Source organism: Hypomesus nipponensis, chromosome 5 (assembly GCF_054491055.1).
Source record: "Hypomesus nipponensis isolate SF chromosome 5, ASM5449105v1, whole genome shotgun sequence".
NCBI classification, from domain to species: Eukaryota; Metazoa; Chordata; class Actinopteri; order Osmeriformes; family Osmeridae; genus Hypomesus; species Hypomesus nipponensis.
The window spans coordinates 15,187,501-15,200,000 of NC_140365.1; the positions used below are offsets into that span (position 1 = coordinate 15,187,501).

The 12,500-nt window shown below is 47.1% G+C and overlaps 39 non-coding genes and 3 pseudogenes across 39 annotated transcripts; all 42 read right to left on the reverse strand.

Moving 5' to 3' along the window:
* Positions 1 to 11: 11 nt before the first annotated feature.
* LOC146289533 (5S ribosomal RNA) lies at positions 12 to 130 on the reverse strand. The gene has a single exon (XR_014756770.1). It is a non-coding gene; the product is annotated as a 5S ribosomal RNA (ribosomal RNA).
* Positions 131 to 302: 172 nt separating this feature from the next.
* LOC146289534 (5S ribosomal RNA) lies at positions 303 to 421 on the reverse strand. The gene has a single exon (XR_014756771.1). It is a non-coding gene; the product is annotated as a 5S ribosomal RNA (ribosomal RNA).
* A 176-nt stretch (positions 422 to 597) lies between these two features.
* Positions 598 to 716, reverse strand: LOC146289535 (5S ribosomal RNA). Its single transcript, XR_014758361.1, has one exon. It is a non-coding gene; the product is annotated as a 5S ribosomal RNA (ribosomal RNA).
* Positions 717 to 888: 172 nt separating this feature from the next.
* LOC146289536 (5S ribosomal RNA) lies at positions 889 to 1,007 on the reverse strand. The gene has a single exon (XR_014755252.1). It is a non-coding gene; the product is annotated as a 5S ribosomal RNA (ribosomal RNA).
* Positions 1,008 to 1,181: 174 nt separating this feature from the next.
* Positions 1,182 to 1,300, reverse strand: LOC146289537 (5S ribosomal RNA). The gene has a single exon (XR_014755253.1). It is a non-coding gene; the product is annotated as a 5S ribosomal RNA (ribosomal RNA).
* Positions 1,301 to 1,476: 176 nt separating this feature from the next.
* Positions 1,477 to 1,595, reverse strand: LOC146289538 (5S ribosomal RNA). Its single transcript, XR_014757105.1, has one exon. It is a non-coding gene; the product is annotated as a 5S ribosomal RNA (ribosomal RNA).
* Positions 1,596 to 1,785: 190 nt separating this feature from the next.
* Positions 1,786 to 1,904, reverse strand: LOC146289539 (5S ribosomal RNA). Its single transcript, XR_014756644.1, has one exon. It is a non-coding gene; the product is annotated as a 5S ribosomal RNA (ribosomal RNA).
* Positions 1,905 to 2,068: 164 nt separating this feature from the next.
* Positions 2,069 to 2,187, reverse strand: LOC146289540 (5S ribosomal RNA). The gene has a single exon (XR_014757305.1). It is a non-coding gene; the product is annotated as a 5S ribosomal RNA (ribosomal RNA).
* Positions 2,188 to 2,361: 174 nt separating this feature from the next.
* LOC146289541 (5S ribosomal RNA) lies at positions 2,362 to 2,480 on the reverse strand. Its single transcript, XR_014755254.1, has one exon. It is a non-coding gene; the product is annotated as a 5S ribosomal RNA (ribosomal RNA).
* Positions 2,481 to 2,662: 182 nt separating this feature from the next.
* On the reverse strand, positions 2,663 to 2,781 carry LOC146289542 (5S ribosomal RNA; annotated as a pseudogene).
* A 174-nt stretch (positions 2,782 to 2,955) lies between these two features.
* Positions 2,956 to 3,074, reverse strand: LOC146289543 (5S ribosomal RNA). Its single transcript, XR_014755255.1, has one exon. It is a non-coding gene; the product is annotated as a 5S ribosomal RNA (ribosomal RNA).
* Positions 3,075 to 3,248: 174 nt separating this feature from the next.
* LOC146289544 (5S ribosomal RNA) lies at positions 3,249 to 3,367 on the reverse strand. Its single transcript, XR_014757488.1, has one exon. It is a non-coding gene; the product is annotated as a 5S ribosomal RNA (ribosomal RNA).
* A 174-nt stretch (positions 3,368 to 3,541) lies between these two features.
* On the reverse strand, positions 3,542 to 3,660 carry LOC146289545 (5S ribosomal RNA; annotated as a pseudogene).
* Positions 3,661 to 3,844: 184 nt separating this feature from the next.
* LOC146289546 (5S ribosomal RNA) lies at positions 3,845 to 3,963 on the reverse strand. The gene has a single exon (XR_014756773.1). It is a non-coding gene; the product is annotated as a 5S ribosomal RNA (ribosomal RNA).
* Positions 3,964 to 4,149: 186 nt separating this feature from the next.
* On the reverse strand, positions 4,150 to 4,268 carry LOC146289547 (5S ribosomal RNA). Its single transcript, XR_014755256.1, has one exon. It is a non-coding gene; the product is annotated as a 5S ribosomal RNA (ribosomal RNA).
* Positions 4,269 to 4,440: 172 nt separating this feature from the next.
* On the reverse strand, positions 4,441 to 4,559 carry LOC146289548 (5S ribosomal RNA). The gene has a single exon (XR_014755258.1). It is a non-coding gene; the product is annotated as a 5S ribosomal RNA (ribosomal RNA).
* Positions 4,560 to 4,737: 178 nt separating this feature from the next.
* LOC146289549 (5S ribosomal RNA) lies at positions 4,738 to 4,856 on the reverse strand. Its single transcript, XR_014757079.1, has one exon. It is a non-coding gene; the product is annotated as a 5S ribosomal RNA (ribosomal RNA).
* A 182-nt stretch (positions 4,857 to 5,038) lies between these two features.
* Positions 5,039 to 5,157, reverse strand: LOC146289550 (5S ribosomal RNA). The gene has a single exon (XR_014755259.1). It is a non-coding gene; the product is annotated as a 5S ribosomal RNA (ribosomal RNA).
* Positions 5,158 to 5,341: 184 nt separating this feature from the next.
* Positions 5,342 to 5,460, reverse strand: LOC146289551 (5S ribosomal RNA). Its single transcript, XR_014756774.1, has one exon. It is a non-coding gene; the product is annotated as a 5S ribosomal RNA (ribosomal RNA).
* A 172-nt stretch (positions 5,461 to 5,632) lies between these two features.
* On the reverse strand, positions 5,633 to 5,751 carry LOC146289552 (5S ribosomal RNA). The gene has a single exon (XR_014756775.1). It is a non-coding gene; the product is annotated as a 5S ribosomal RNA (ribosomal RNA).
* Positions 5,752 to 5,933: 182 nt separating this feature from the next.
* LOC146289553 (5S ribosomal RNA) lies at positions 5,934 to 6,052 on the reverse strand. The gene has a single exon (XR_014755260.1). It is a non-coding gene; the product is annotated as a 5S ribosomal RNA (ribosomal RNA).
* A 182-nt stretch (positions 6,053 to 6,234) lies between these two features.
* Positions 6,235 to 6,353, reverse strand: LOC146289554 (5S ribosomal RNA). Its single transcript, XR_014756776.1, has one exon. It is a non-coding gene; the product is annotated as a 5S ribosomal RNA (ribosomal RNA).
* Positions 6,354 to 6,535: 182 nt separating this feature from the next.
* LOC146289555 (5S ribosomal RNA) lies at positions 6,536 to 6,654 on the reverse strand. The gene has a single exon (XR_014755261.1). It is a non-coding gene; the product is annotated as a 5S ribosomal RNA (ribosomal RNA).
* A 172-nt stretch (positions 6,655 to 6,826) lies between these two features.
* On the reverse strand, positions 6,827 to 6,945 carry LOC146289556 (5S ribosomal RNA; annotated as a pseudogene).
* Positions 6,946 to 7,127: 182 nt separating this feature from the next.
* LOC146289557 (5S ribosomal RNA) lies at positions 7,128 to 7,246 on the reverse strand. The gene has a single exon (XR_014755676.1). It is a non-coding gene; the product is annotated as a 5S ribosomal RNA (ribosomal RNA).
* Positions 7,247 to 7,428: 182 nt separating this feature from the next.
* On the reverse strand, positions 7,429 to 7,547 carry LOC146289558 (5S ribosomal RNA). The gene has a single exon (XR_014755262.1). It is a non-coding gene; the product is annotated as a 5S ribosomal RNA (ribosomal RNA).
* Positions 7,548 to 7,731: 184 nt separating this feature from the next.
* On the reverse strand, positions 7,732 to 7,850 carry LOC146289559 (5S ribosomal RNA). Its single transcript, XR_014755263.1, has one exon. It is a non-coding gene; the product is annotated as a 5S ribosomal RNA (ribosomal RNA).
* Positions 7,851 to 8,028: 178 nt separating this feature from the next.
* On the reverse strand, positions 8,029 to 8,147 carry LOC146289560 (5S ribosomal RNA). The gene has a single exon (XR_014755264.1). It is a non-coding gene; the product is annotated as a 5S ribosomal RNA (ribosomal RNA).
* A 178-nt stretch (positions 8,148 to 8,325) lies between these two features.
* Positions 8,326 to 8,444, reverse strand: LOC146289561 (5S ribosomal RNA). Its single transcript, XR_014757090.1, has one exon. It is a non-coding gene; the product is annotated as a 5S ribosomal RNA (ribosomal RNA).
* A 178-nt stretch (positions 8,445 to 8,622) lies between these two features.
* Positions 8,623 to 8,741, reverse strand: LOC146289562 (5S ribosomal RNA). Its single transcript, XR_014755265.1, has one exon. It is a non-coding gene; the product is annotated as a 5S ribosomal RNA (ribosomal RNA).
* Positions 8,742 to 8,923: 182 nt separating this feature from the next.
* LOC146289563 (5S ribosomal RNA) lies at positions 8,924 to 9,042 on the reverse strand. The gene has a single exon (XR_014756777.1). It is a non-coding gene; the product is annotated as a 5S ribosomal RNA (ribosomal RNA).
* A 172-nt stretch (positions 9,043 to 9,214) lies between these two features.
* Positions 9,215 to 9,333, reverse strand: LOC146289564 (5S ribosomal RNA). The gene has a single exon (XR_014756779.1). It is a non-coding gene; the product is annotated as a 5S ribosomal RNA (ribosomal RNA).
* A 182-nt stretch (positions 9,334 to 9,515) lies between these two features.
* On the reverse strand, positions 9,516 to 9,634 carry LOC146289565 (5S ribosomal RNA). Its single transcript, XR_014755266.1, has one exon. It is a non-coding gene; the product is annotated as a 5S ribosomal RNA (ribosomal RNA).
* A 184-nt stretch (positions 9,635 to 9,818) lies between these two features.
* On the reverse strand, positions 9,819 to 9,937 carry LOC146289566 (5S ribosomal RNA). Its single transcript, XR_014756780.1, has one exon. It is a non-coding gene; the product is annotated as a 5S ribosomal RNA (ribosomal RNA).
* Positions 9,938 to 10,119: 182 nt separating this feature from the next.
* Positions 10,120 to 10,238, reverse strand: LOC146289567 (5S ribosomal RNA). The gene has a single exon (XR_014755267.1). It is a non-coding gene; the product is annotated as a 5S ribosomal RNA (ribosomal RNA).
* Positions 10,239 to 10,410: 172 nt separating this feature from the next.
* Positions 10,411 to 10,529, reverse strand: LOC146289568 (5S ribosomal RNA). Its single transcript, XR_014755269.1, has one exon. It is a non-coding gene; the product is annotated as a 5S ribosomal RNA (ribosomal RNA).
* Positions 10,530 to 10,711: 182 nt separating this feature from the next.
* LOC146289569 (5S ribosomal RNA) lies at positions 10,712 to 10,830 on the reverse strand. Its single transcript, XR_014755687.1, has one exon. It is a non-coding gene; the product is annotated as a 5S ribosomal RNA (ribosomal RNA).
* Positions 10,831 to 11,012: 182 nt separating this feature from the next.
* Positions 11,013 to 11,131, reverse strand: LOC146289570 (5S ribosomal RNA). The gene has a single exon (XR_014755270.1). It is a non-coding gene; the product is annotated as a 5S ribosomal RNA (ribosomal RNA).
* A 190-nt stretch (positions 11,132 to 11,321) lies between these two features.
* LOC146289571 (5S ribosomal RNA) lies at positions 11,322 to 11,440 on the reverse strand. The gene has a single exon (XR_014755271.1). It is a non-coding gene; the product is annotated as a 5S ribosomal RNA (ribosomal RNA).
* Positions 11,441 to 11,622: 182 nt separating this feature from the next.
* Positions 11,623 to 11,741, reverse strand: LOC146289572 (5S ribosomal RNA). Its single transcript, XR_014755272.1, has one exon. It is a non-coding gene; the product is annotated as a 5S ribosomal RNA (ribosomal RNA).
* Positions 11,742 to 11,919: 178 nt separating this feature from the next.
* On the reverse strand, positions 11,920 to 12,038 carry LOC146289573 (5S ribosomal RNA). Its single transcript, XR_014757101.1, has one exon. It is a non-coding gene; the product is annotated as a 5S ribosomal RNA (ribosomal RNA).
* A 182-nt stretch (positions 12,039 to 12,220) lies between these two features.
* LOC146289574 (5S ribosomal RNA) lies at positions 12,221 to 12,339 on the reverse strand. Its single transcript, XR_014756781.1, has one exon. It is a non-coding gene; the product is annotated as a 5S ribosomal RNA (ribosomal RNA).
* Between the last annotated feature and the right edge of the window lie 161 nt (positions 12,340 to 12,500).

A 12,500-nucleotide genomic window follows, 5' to 3' on the forward strand; every position in this document is an offset into this window, starting at 1 on the left:
ATGAGCAAAAGAGCATACAGCACCTGGTATTCCCAGGCGGTCTCCCATCCAAGTACTAACCAGGCCCGACCCTGCTTAGCTTCCGAGATCAGACGTGATCGGGCGTTGCCAGGCTGGTATGGCCGTACGAAATAAGTTGACAACCATAGGCTACTTATCCATATACAGATTTAGCAATTGACAATGCAAGGTGGTCTCTCTCTCTCTCTCTCGTGTCAAAATGAAAACAGCTTCCAGCCCCTTTCATGAAGGACTACTTGTGCATATTGCAAGATGTCAGTTTCTAAGTGAATGAGCAAAAGAGCATACAGCACCTGGTATTCCCAGGCGGTCTCCCATCCAAGTACTAACCAGGCCCGACCCTGCTTAGCTTCCGAGATCAGACGTGATCGGGCGTTGCCAGGCTGGTATGGCCGTACGAAATAAGTTGACAACCATAGGCTACTTATCCATATACAGATTTAGCAATTGACAATGCAAGGTGGTCTCTCTCTCTCTCTCTCTCTCGTGTCAAAATGAAAACAGCTTCCAGCCCCTTTCATGAAGGACTACTTGTGCATATTGCAAGATGTCAGTTTCTAAGTGAATGAGCAAAAGAGCATACAGCACCTGGTATTCCCAGGCGGTCTCCCATCCAAGTACTAACCAGGCCCGACCCTGCTTAGCTTCCGAGATCAGACGAGATCGGGCGTTGCCAGGCTGGTATGGCCGTACGAAATAAGTTGACAACCATAGGCTACTTATCTATATACAGATTTAGCAATTGAAAATGCAAGGTAGTCTCTCTCTCTCTCTCTCGTGTCAAAATGAAAACAGCTTCCAGCCCCTTTCATGAAGGACTACTTGTGCATATTGCAAGATGTCAGTTTCTAAGTGAATGAGCAAAAGAGCATACAGCACCTGGTATTCCCAGGCGGTCTCCCATCCAAGTACTAACCAGGCCCGACCCTGCTTAGCTTCCGAGATCAGACGAGATCGGGCGTTGCCAGGCTGGTATGGCCGTACGAAATAAGTTGACAACCATAGGCTACTTATCCATATACAGATTTAGCAATTGACAATGCAAGGTGGTCTCTCTCTCTCTCTCTCTCGTGTCAAAATGAAAACAGCTTCCAGCCCCTTTCATGAAGGACTACTTGTGCATATTGCAAGATTTCAGTTTCTAAGTGAATGAGCAAAAGAGCATACAGCACCTGGTATTCCCAGGCGGTCTCCCATCCAAGTACTAACCAGGCCCGACCCTGCTTAGCTTCCGAGATCAGACGAGATCGGGCGTTGCCAGGCTGGTATGGCCGTACGAAATAAGTTGACAACCATAGGCTACTTATCCATATACAGATTTAGCAATTGACAATGCAAGGTAGTCTCTCTCTCTCTCTCTCTCTCGTGTCAAAATGAAAACAGCTTCCAGCCCCTTTCATGAAGGACTACTTGTGCATATTGCAAGATGTCAGTTTCTAAGTGAATGAGCAAAAGAGCATACAGCACCTGGTATTCCCAGGCGGTCTCCCATCCAAGTACTAACCAGGCCCGACCCTGCTTAGCTTCCGAGATCAGACGAGATCGGGCGTTGCCAGGCTGGTATGGCCGTACAAAATAAGTTGACAACCATAGGCTACTTATCCATATACAGATTTAGCAATTGACAATGCAAGGTAGTCTCTCTCTCTCTCTCTCTCTCTCTCTCTCTCTCTCGTGTCAAAATGAAAACAGCTTCCAGCCCCTTTCATGAAGGACTACTTGTGCATATTGCAAGATTTCAGTTTCTAAGTGAATGAGCAAAAGAGCATACAGCACCTGGTATTCCCAGGCGGTCTCCCATCCAAGTACTAACCAGGCCCAACCCTGCTTAGCTTCCGAGATCAGACGAGATCGGGCGTTGCCAGGCTGGTATGGCCGTACGAAATAAGTTGACAACCATAGGCTACTTATCCATATACAGATTTAGCAATTGACAATGCAAGGTGGTCTCTCTCTCTCCCTCTCGTGTCAAAATGAAAACAGCTTCCAGCCCCTTTCATGAAGGACTACTTGTGCATATTGCAAGATTTCAGTTTCTAAGTGAATGAGCATACAGCACCTGGTATTCCCAGGCGGTCTCCCATCCAAGTACTAACCAGGCCCGACCCTGCTTAGCTTCCGAGATCAGACGAGATCGGGCATTGCCAGGCTGGTATGGCCGTACGAAATAAGTTGACAACCATAGGCTACTTATCCATATACAGATTTAGCAATTGACAATGCAAGGTGGTCTCTCTCTCTCTCTCTCTCGTGTCAAAATGAAAACAGCTTCCAGCCCCTTTCATGAAGGACTACTTGTGCATATTGCAAGATTTCAGTTTCTAAGTGAATGAGCAAAAGAGCATACAGCACCTGGTATTCCCAGGCGGTCTCCCATCCAAGTACTAACCAGGCCCGACCCTGCTTAGCTTCCGAGATCAGACGAGATCGGGCGTTGCCAGGCTGGTATGGCCGTACGAAATAAGTTGACAACCATAGGCTACTTATCCATATACAGATTTAGCAATTGACAATGCAAGGTGGTCTCTCTCTCTCTCTCTCTCTCTCTCTCGTGTCAAAATGAAAACAGTTTCCAGCCCCTTTCATGAAGGACTACTTGTGCATATTGCAAGATGTCAGTTTCTAAGTGAATGAGCAAAAGAGCATACAGCACCTGGTATTCCCAGGCGGTCTCCCATCCAAGTACTAACCAGGCCCGACCCTGCTTAGCTTCCGAGATCAGACGAGATCGGGCGTTGCCAGGCTGGTATGGCCTTACGAAATAAGTTGACAACCATAGGCTACTTATCCATATACAGATTTAGCAATTGACAATGCAAGGTAGTCTCTCTCTCTCTATCTCTCGTGTCAAAATGAAAACAGCTTCCAGCCCCTTTCATGAAGGACTACTTGTGCATATTGCAAGATGTCAGTTTCTAAGTGAATGAGCAAAAGAGCATACAGCACCTGGTATTCCCAGGCGGTCTCCCATCCAAGTACTAACCAGGCCCGACCCTGCTTAGCTTCCGAGATCAGACGAGATCGGGCGTTGCCAGGCTGGTATGGCCGTACGAAATAAGTTGACAACCATAGGCTACTTATCCATATACAGATTTAGCAATTGACAATGCAAGGTAGTCTCTCTCTCTCTATCTCTCGTGTCAAAATGAAAACAGCTTCCAGCCCCTTTCATGAAGGACTACTTGTGCATATTGCAAGATGTCAGTTTCTAAGTGAATGAGCAAAAGAGCATACAGCACCTGGGATTCCCAGGCGGTCTCCCATCCAAGTACTAACCAGGCCCGACCCTGCTTAGCTTCCGAGATCAGACGAGATCGGGCGTTGCCAAGCTGGTATGGCCGTACGAAATAAGTTGACAACCATAGGCTACTTATCCATATACAGATTTAGCAATTGACAATGCAAGGTGGTCTCTCTCTCTCTCTCTCTCGTGTCAAAATGAAAACAGCTTCCAGCCCCTTTCATGAAGGACTACTTGTGCATATTGCAAGATTTCAGTTTCTAAGTGAATGAGCAAAAGAGCATACAGCACCTGGTATTTTCAGGCGGTCTCCCATCCAAGTACTAACCAGGCCCGACCCTGCTTAGCTTCCGAGATCAGACGAGATCGGGCGTTGCCAGGCTGGTATGGCCGTACGGAATAAGTTGAAAACCATAGGCTACTTATCCATATACAGATTTGGCAATTGACAATGCAAGGTGGTCTCTCTCTCTCTCTCTCTCTCTCTCTCTCGTGTCAAAATGAAAACAGCTTCCAGCCCCTTTCATGAAGGACTACTTGTGCATATTGCAAGATGTCAGTTTCTAAGTGAATGAGCAAAAGAGCATACAGCACCTGGTATTCCCAGGCGGTCTCCCATCCAAGTACTAACCAGGCCCGACCCTGCTTAGCTTCCGAGATCAGACGTGATCGGGCGTTGCCAGGCTGGTATGGCCGTACGAAATAAGTTGACAACCATAGGCTACTTATCCATATACAGATTTAGCAATTGACAATGCAAGGTAGTCTCTCTCTCTCTCTCTCTCTCTCTCTCTCTCGTGTCAAAATGAAAACAGCTTCCAGCCCCTTTCATGAAGGACTACTTGTGCATATTGCAAGATGTCAGTTTCTAAGTGAATGAGCAAAAGAGCATACAGCACCTGGTATTCCCAGGCGGTCTCCCATCCAAGTACTAACCAGGCCCGACCCTGCTTAGCTTCCGAGATCAGACGAGATCGGGCGTTGCCAGGCTGGTATGGCCGTACGAAATAAGTTGACAACCATAGGCTACTTATCCATATACAGATTTAGCAATTGACAATGCAAGGTGGTCTCTCTCTCTCTCTCTCGTGTCAAAATGAAAACAGCTTCCAGCCCCTTTCATGAAGGACTACTTGTGCATATTGCAAGATTTCAGTTTCTAAGTGAATGAGCAAAAGAGCATACAGCACCTGGTATTCCCAGGCGGTCTCCCATCCAAGTACTAACCAGGCCCGACCCTGCTTAGCTTCCGAGATCAGACGAGATCGGGCGTTGCCAGGCTGGTATGGCCGTACGAAATAAGTTGACAACCATAGGCTACTTATCCATATACAGATTTAGCAATTGACAATGCAAGGTGGTCTCTCTCTCTCTCTCTCTCTCTCGTGTCAAAATGAAAACAGCTTCCAGCCCCTTTCATGAAGGACTACTTGTGCATATTGCAAGATTTCAGTTTCTAAGTGAATGAGCAAAAGAGCATACAGCACCTGGTATTCCCAGGCGGTCTCCCATCCAAGTACTAACCTGGCCCGACCCTGCTTAGCTTCCGAGATCAGACGAGATCGGGCGTTGCCAGGCTGGTATGGCCGTACGAAATAAGTTGACAACCATAGGCTACTTATCCATATACAGATTTAGCAATTGACAATGCAAGGTAGTCTCTCTCTCTCTCTCTCTCTCTCTCTCGTGTCAAAATGAAAACAGCTTCCAGCCCCTTTCATGAAGGACTACTTGTGCATATTGCAAGATTTCAGTTTCTAAGTGAATGAGCAAAAGAGCATACAGCACCTGGTATTCCCAGGCGGTCTCCCATCCAAGTACTAACCAGGCCCGACCCTGCTTAGCTTCCGAGATCAGACGAGATCGGGCGTTGCCAGGCTGGTATGGCCGTACGAAATAAGTTGACAACCATAGGCTACTTATCCATATACAGATTTAGCAATTGACAATGCAAGGTAGTCTCTCTCTCTCTCTCTCTCTCTCTCTCTCGTGTCAAAATGAAAACAGCTTCCAGCCCCTTTCATGAAGGACTACTTGTGCATATTGCAAGATGTCAGTTTCTAAGTGAATGAGCAAAAGAGCATACAGCACCTGGTATTCCCAGGCGGTCTCCCATCCAAGTACTAACCAGGCCCGACCCTGCTTAGCTTCCGAGATCAGACGTGATCGGGCGTTGCCAGGCTGGTATGGCCGTACGAAATAAGTTGACAACCATAGGCTACTTATCCATATACAGATTTAGCAATTGACAATGCAAGGTGGTCTCTCTCTCTCTCTCTCGTGTCAAAATGAAAACAGCTTCCAGCCCCTTTCATGAAGGACTACTTGTGCATATTGCAAGATGTCAGTTTCTAAGTGAATGAGCAAAAGAGCATACAGCACCTGGTATTCCCAGGCGGTCTCCCATCCAAGTACTAACCAGGCCCGACCCTGCTTAGCTTCCGAGATCAGACGTGATCGGGCGTTGCCAGGCTGGTATGGCCGTACGAAATAAGTTGACAACCATAGGCTACTTATCCATATACAGATTTAGCAATTGACAATGCAAGGTGGTCTCTCTCTCTCTCTCTCTCTCTCTCTCGTGTCAAAATGAAAACAGCTTCCAGCCCCTTTCATGAAGGACTACTTGTGCATATTGCAAGATGTCAGTTTCTAAGTGAATGAGCAAAAGAGCATACAGCACCTGGTATTCCCAGGCGGTCTCCCATCCAAGTACTAACCAGGCCCGACCCTGCTTAGCTTCCGAGATCAGACGAGATCGGGCGTTGCCAGGCTGGTATGGCCGTACGAAATAAGTTGACAACCATAGGCTACTTATCCATATACAGATTTAGCAATTGACAATGCAAGGTGGTCTCTCTCTCTCTCTCTCTCTCTCTCTCGTGTCAAAATGAAAACAGCTTCCAGCCCCTTTCATGAAGGACTACTTGTGCATATTGCAAGATGTCAGTTTCTAAGTGAATGAGCAAAAGAGCATACAGCACCTGGTATTCCCAGGCGGTCTCCCATCCAAGTACTAACCAGGCCCGACCCTGCTTAGCTTCCGAGATCAGACGTGATCGGGCGTTGCCAGGCTGGTATGGCCGTACGAAATAAGTTGACAACCATAGGCTACTTATCCATATACAGATTTAGCAATTGACAAAGCAAGGTAGTCTCTCTCTCTCTCTCTCTCTCTCTCTCGTGTCAAAATGAAAACAGCTTCCAGCCCCTTTCATGAAGGACTACTTGTGCATATTGCAAGATGTCAGTTTCTAAGTGAATGAGCAAAAGAGCATACAGCACCTGGTATTCCCAGGCGGTCTCCCATCCAAGTACTAACCAGGCCCGACCCTGCTTAGCTTCCGAGATCAGACGAGATCGGGCGTTGCCAGGCTGGTATGGCCGTACGAAATAAGTTGACAACCATAGGCTACTTATCCATATACAGATTTAGCAATTGACAATGCAAGGTGGTCTCTCTCTCTCTCTCTCGTGTCAAAATGAAAACAGCTTCCAGCCCCTTTCATGAAGGACTACTTGTGCATATTGCAAGATTTCAGTTTCTAAGTGAATGAGCAAAAGAGCATACAGCACCTGGTATTCCCAGGCGTACTCCCATCCAAGTACTAACCAGGCCCGACCCTGCTTAGCTTCCGAGATCAGACGAGATCGGGCGTTGCCAGGCTGGTATGGCCGTACGAAATAAGTTGACAACCATAGGCTACTTATCCATATACAGATTTAGCAATTGACAATGCAAGGTAGTCTCTCTCTCTCTCTCTCTCTCTCTCTCGTGTCAAAATGAAAACAGCTTCCAGCCCCTTTCATGAAGGACTACTTGTGCATATTGCAAGATGTCAGTTTCTAAGTGAATGAGCAAAAGAGCATACAGCACCTGGTATTCCCAGGCGGTCTCCCATCCAAGTACTAACCAGGCCCGACCCTGCTTAGCTTCCGAGATCAGACGAGATCGGGTGTTGCCAGGCTGGTATGGCCGTACGAAATAAGTTGACAACCATAGGCTACTTATCCATATACAGATTTAGCAATTGACAATGCAAGGTAGTCTCTCTCTCTCTCTCTCTCTCTCTCTCGTGTCAAAATGAAAACAGCTTCCAGCCCCTTTCATGAAGGACTACTTGTGCATATTGCAAGATGTCAGTTTCTAAGTGAATGAGCAAAAGAGCATACAGCACCTGGTATTCCCAGGCGGTCTCCCATCCAAGTACTAACCAGGCCCGACCCTGCTTAGCTTCCGAGATCAGACGAGATCGGGCGTTGCCAGGCTGGTATGGCCGTACGAAATAAGTTGACAACCATAGGCTACTTATCCATATACAGATTTAGCAATTGACAATGCAAGGTAGTCTCTCTCTCTCTCTCTCTCTCTCTCTCTCGTGTCAAAATGAAAACAGCTTCCAGCCCCTTTCATGAAGGACTACTTGTGCATATTGCAAGATTTCAGTTTCTAAGTGAATGAGCAAAAGAGCATACAGCACCTGGTATTCCCAGGCGGTCTCCCATCCAAGTACTAACCAGGCCCGACCCTGCTTAGCTTCCGAGATCAGACGAGATCGGGCGTTGCCAGGCTGGTATGGCCGTACGAAATAAGTTGACAACCATAGGCTACTTATCCATATACAGATTTAGCAATTGACAATGCAAGGTGGTCTCTCTCTCTCTCTCTCTCTCTCGTGTCAAAATGAAAACAGCTTCCAGCCCCTTTCATGAAGGACTACTTGTGCATATTGCAAGATGTCAGTTTCTAAGTGAATGAGCAAAAGAGCATACAGCACCTGGTATTCCCAGGCGGTCTCCCATCCAAGTACTAACCAGGCCCGACCCTGCTTAGCTTCCGAGATCAGACGAGATCGGGCGTTGCCAGGCTGGTATGGCCGTACGAAATAAGTTGACAACCATAGGCTACTTATCCATATACAGATTTAGCAATTGACAATGCAAGGTGGTCTCTCTCTCTCTCTCTCTCTCTCGTGTCAAAATGAAAACAGCTTCCAGCCCCTTTCATGAAGGACTACTTGTGCATATTGCAAGATTTCAGTTTCTAAGTGAATGAGCAAAAGAGCATACAGCACCTGGTATTCCCAGGCGGTCTCCCATCCAAGTACTAACCTGGCCCGACCCTGCTTAGCTTCCGAGATCAGACGAGATCGGGCGTTGCCAGGCTGGTATGGCCGTACGAAATAAGTTGACAACCATAGGCTACTTATCCATATACAGATTTAGCAATTGACAATGCAAGGTAGTCTCTCTCTCTCTCTCTCTCTCTCGTGTCAAAATGAAAACAGCTTCCAGCCCCTTTCATGAAGGACTACTTGTGCATATTGCAAGATTTCAGTTTCTAAGTGAATGAGCAAAAGAGCATACAGCACCTGGTATTCCCAGGCGGTCTCCCATCCAAGTACTAACCAGGCCCGACCCTGCTTAGCTTCCGAGATCAGACGAGATCGGGCGTTGCCAGGCTGGTATGGCCGTACGAAATAAGTTGACAACCATAGGCTACTTATCCATATACAGATTTAGCAATTGACAATGCAAGGTAGTCTCTCTCTCTCTCTCTCTCTCTCTCTCGTGTCAAAATGAAAACAGCTTCCAGCCCCTTTCATGAAGGACTACTTGTGGATATTGCAAGATGTCAGTTTCTAAGTGAATGAGCAAAAGAGCATACAGCACCTGGTATTCCCAGGCGGTCTCCCATCCAAGTACTAACCAGGCCCGACCCTGCTTAGCTTCCGAGATCAGACGTGATCGGGCGTTGCCAGGCTGGTATGGCCGTACGAAATAAGTTGACAACCATAGGCTACTTATCCATATACAGATTTAGCAATTGACAATGCAAGGTGGTCTCTCTCTCTCTCTCTCGTGTCAAAATGAAAACAGCTTCCAGCCCCTTTCATGAAGGACTACTTGTGCATATTGCAAGATGTCAGTTTCTAAGTGAATGAGCAAAAGAGCATACAGCACCTGGTATTCCCAGGCGGTCTCCCATCCAAGTACTAACCAGGCCCGACCCTGCTTAGCTTCCGAGATCAGACGTGATCGGGCGTTGCCAGGCTGGTATGGCCGTACGAAATAAGTTGACAACCATAGGCTACTTATCCATATACAGATTTAGCAATTGACAATGCAAGGTGGTCTCTCTCTCTCTCTCTCTCTCTCTCTCGTGTCAAAATGAAAACAGCTTCCAGCCCCTTTCATGAAGGACTACTTGTGCATATTGCAAGATGTCAGTTTCTAAGTGAATGAGCAAAAGAGCATACAGCACCTGGTATTCCCAGGCGGTCTCCCATCCAAGTACTAACCAGGCCCGACCCTGCTTAGCTTCCGAGATCAGACGAGATCGGGCGTTGCCAGGCTGGTATGGCCGTACGAAATAAGTTGACAACCATAGGCTACTTATCCATATACAGATTTCGCAATTGACAATGCAAGGTGGTCTCTCTCTCTCTCTCTCTCTCTCTCTCTCGTGTCAAAATGAAAACAGCTTCCAGCCCCTTTCATGAAGGACTACTTGTGCATATTGCAAGATGTCAGTTTCTAAGTGAATGAGCAAAAGAGCATACAGCACCTGGTATTCCCAGGCGGTCTCCCATCCAAGTACTAACCAGGCCCGACCCTGCTTAGCTTCCGAGATCAGACGTGATCGGGCGTTGCCAGGCTGGTATGGCCGTACGAAATAAGTTGACAACCATAGGCTACTTATCCATATACAGATTTAGCAATTGACAATGCAAGGTAGTCTCTCTCTCTCTCTCTCTCTCTCTCTCGTGTCAAAATGAAAACAGCTTCCAGCCCCTTTCATGAAGGACTACTTGTGCATATTGCAAGATGTCAGTTTCTAAGTGAATGAGCAAAAGAGCATACAGCACCTGGTATTCCCAGGCGGTCTCCCATCCAAGTACTAACCAGGCCCGACCCTGCTTAGCTTCCGAGATCAGACGAGATCGGGCGTTGCCAGGCTGGTATGGCCGTACGAAATAAGTTGACAACCATAGGCTACTTATCCATATACAGATTTAGCAATTGACAATGCAAGGTGGTCTCTCTCTCTCTCTCTCGTGTCAAAATGAAAACAGCTTCCAGCCCCTTTCATGAAGGACTACTTGTGCATATTGCAAGATTTCAGTTTCTAAGTGAATGAGCAAAAGAGCATACAGCACCTGGTATTCCCAGGCGGTCTCCCATCCAAGTACTAACCAGGCCCGACCCTGCTTAGCTTCCGAGATCAGACGAGATCGGGCGTTGCCAGGCTGGTATGGCCGTACGAAATAAGTTGACAACCATAGGCTACTTATCCATATACAGATTTAGCAATTGACAATGCAAGGTAGTCTCTCTCTCTCTCTCTCTCTCTCTCTCGTGTCAAAATGAAAACAGCTTCCAGCCCCTTTCATGAAGGACTACTTGTGCATATTGCAAGATGTCAGTTTCTAAGTGAATGAGCAAAAGAGCATACAGCACCTGGTATTCCCAGGCGGTCTCCCATCCAAGTACTAACCAGGCCCGACCCTGCTTAGCTTCCGAGATCAGACGAGATCGGGTGTTGCCAGGCTGGTATGGCCGTACGAAATAAGTTGACAACCATAGGCTACTTATCCATATACAGATTTAGCAATTGACAATGCAAGGTAGTCTCTCTCTCTCTCTCTCTCTCTCTCTCGTGTCAAAATGAAAACAGCTTCCAGCCCCTTTCATGAAGGACTACTTGTGCATATTGCAAGATGTCAGTTTCTAAGTGAATGAGCAAAAGAGCATACAGCACCTGGTATTCCCAGGCGGTCTCCCATCCAAGTACTAACCAGGCCCGACCCTGCTTAGCTTCCGAGATCAGACGAGATCGGGCGTTGCCAGGCTGGTATGGCCGTACGAAATAAGTTGACAACCATAGGCTACTTATCCATATACAGATTTAGCAATTGACAATGCAAGGTAGTCTCTCTCTCTCTCTCTCTCTCTCTCTCTCTCTCTCGTGTCAAAATGAAAACAGCTTCCAGCCCCTTTCATGAAGGACTACTTGTGCATATTGCAAGATTTCAGTTTCTAAGTGAATGAGCAAAAGAGCATACAGCACCTGGTATTCCCAGGCGGTCTCCCATCCAAGTACTAACCAGGCCCGACCCTGCTTAGCTTCCGAGATCAGACGAGATCGGGCGTTGCCAGGCTGGTATGGCCGTACGAAATAAGTTGACAACCATAGGCTACTTATCCATATACAGATTTAGCAATTGACAATGCAAGGTGGTCTCTCTCTCTCTCTCTCTCTCTCTCTCGTGTCAAAATGAAAACAGCTTCCAGCCCCTTTCATGAAGGACTACTTGTGCATATTGCAAGATGTCAGTTTCTAAGTGAATGAGCAAAAGAGCATACAGCACCTGGTATTCCCAGGCGGTCTCCCATCCAAGTACTAACCAGGCCCGACCCTGCTTAGCTTCCGAGATCAGACGAGATCGGGCGTTGCCAGGCTGGTATGGCCGTACGAAATAAGTTGACAACCATAGGCTACTTATCCATATACAGATTTAGCAATTGACAATGCAAGGTGGTCTCTCTCTCTCTCTCTCTCTCTCGTGTCAAAATGAAAACAGCTTCCAGCCCCTTTCATGAAGGACTACTTGTGCATATTGCAAGATTTCAGTTTCTAAGTGAATGAGCAAAAGAGCATACAGCACCTGGTATTCCCAGGCGGTCTCCCATCCAAGTACTAACCTGGCCCGACCCTGCTTAGCTTCCGAGATCAGACGAGATCGGGCGTTGCCAGGCTGGTATGGCCGTACGAAATAAGTTGACAACCATAGGCTACTTATCCATATACAGATTTAGCAATTGACAATGCAAGGTAGTCTCTCTCTCTCTCTCTCTCTCTCTCTCGTGTCAAAATGAAAACAGCTTCCAGCCCCTTTCATGAAGGACTACTTGTGCATATTGCAAGATGTCAGTTTCTAAGTGAATGAGCAAAAGAGCATACAGCACCTGGTATTCCCAGGCGGTCTCCCATCCAAGTACTAACCAGGCCCGACCCTGCTTAGCTTCCGAGATCAGACGTGATCGGGCGTTGCCAGGCTGGTATGGCCGTACGAAATAAGTTGACAACCATAGGCTACTTATCCATATACAGATTTAGCAATTGACAATGCAAGGTGGTCTCTCTCTCTCTCTCTCGTGTCAAAATGAAAACAGCTTCCAGCCCCTTTCATGAAGGACTACTTGTGCATATTGCAAGATGTCAGTTTCTAAGTGA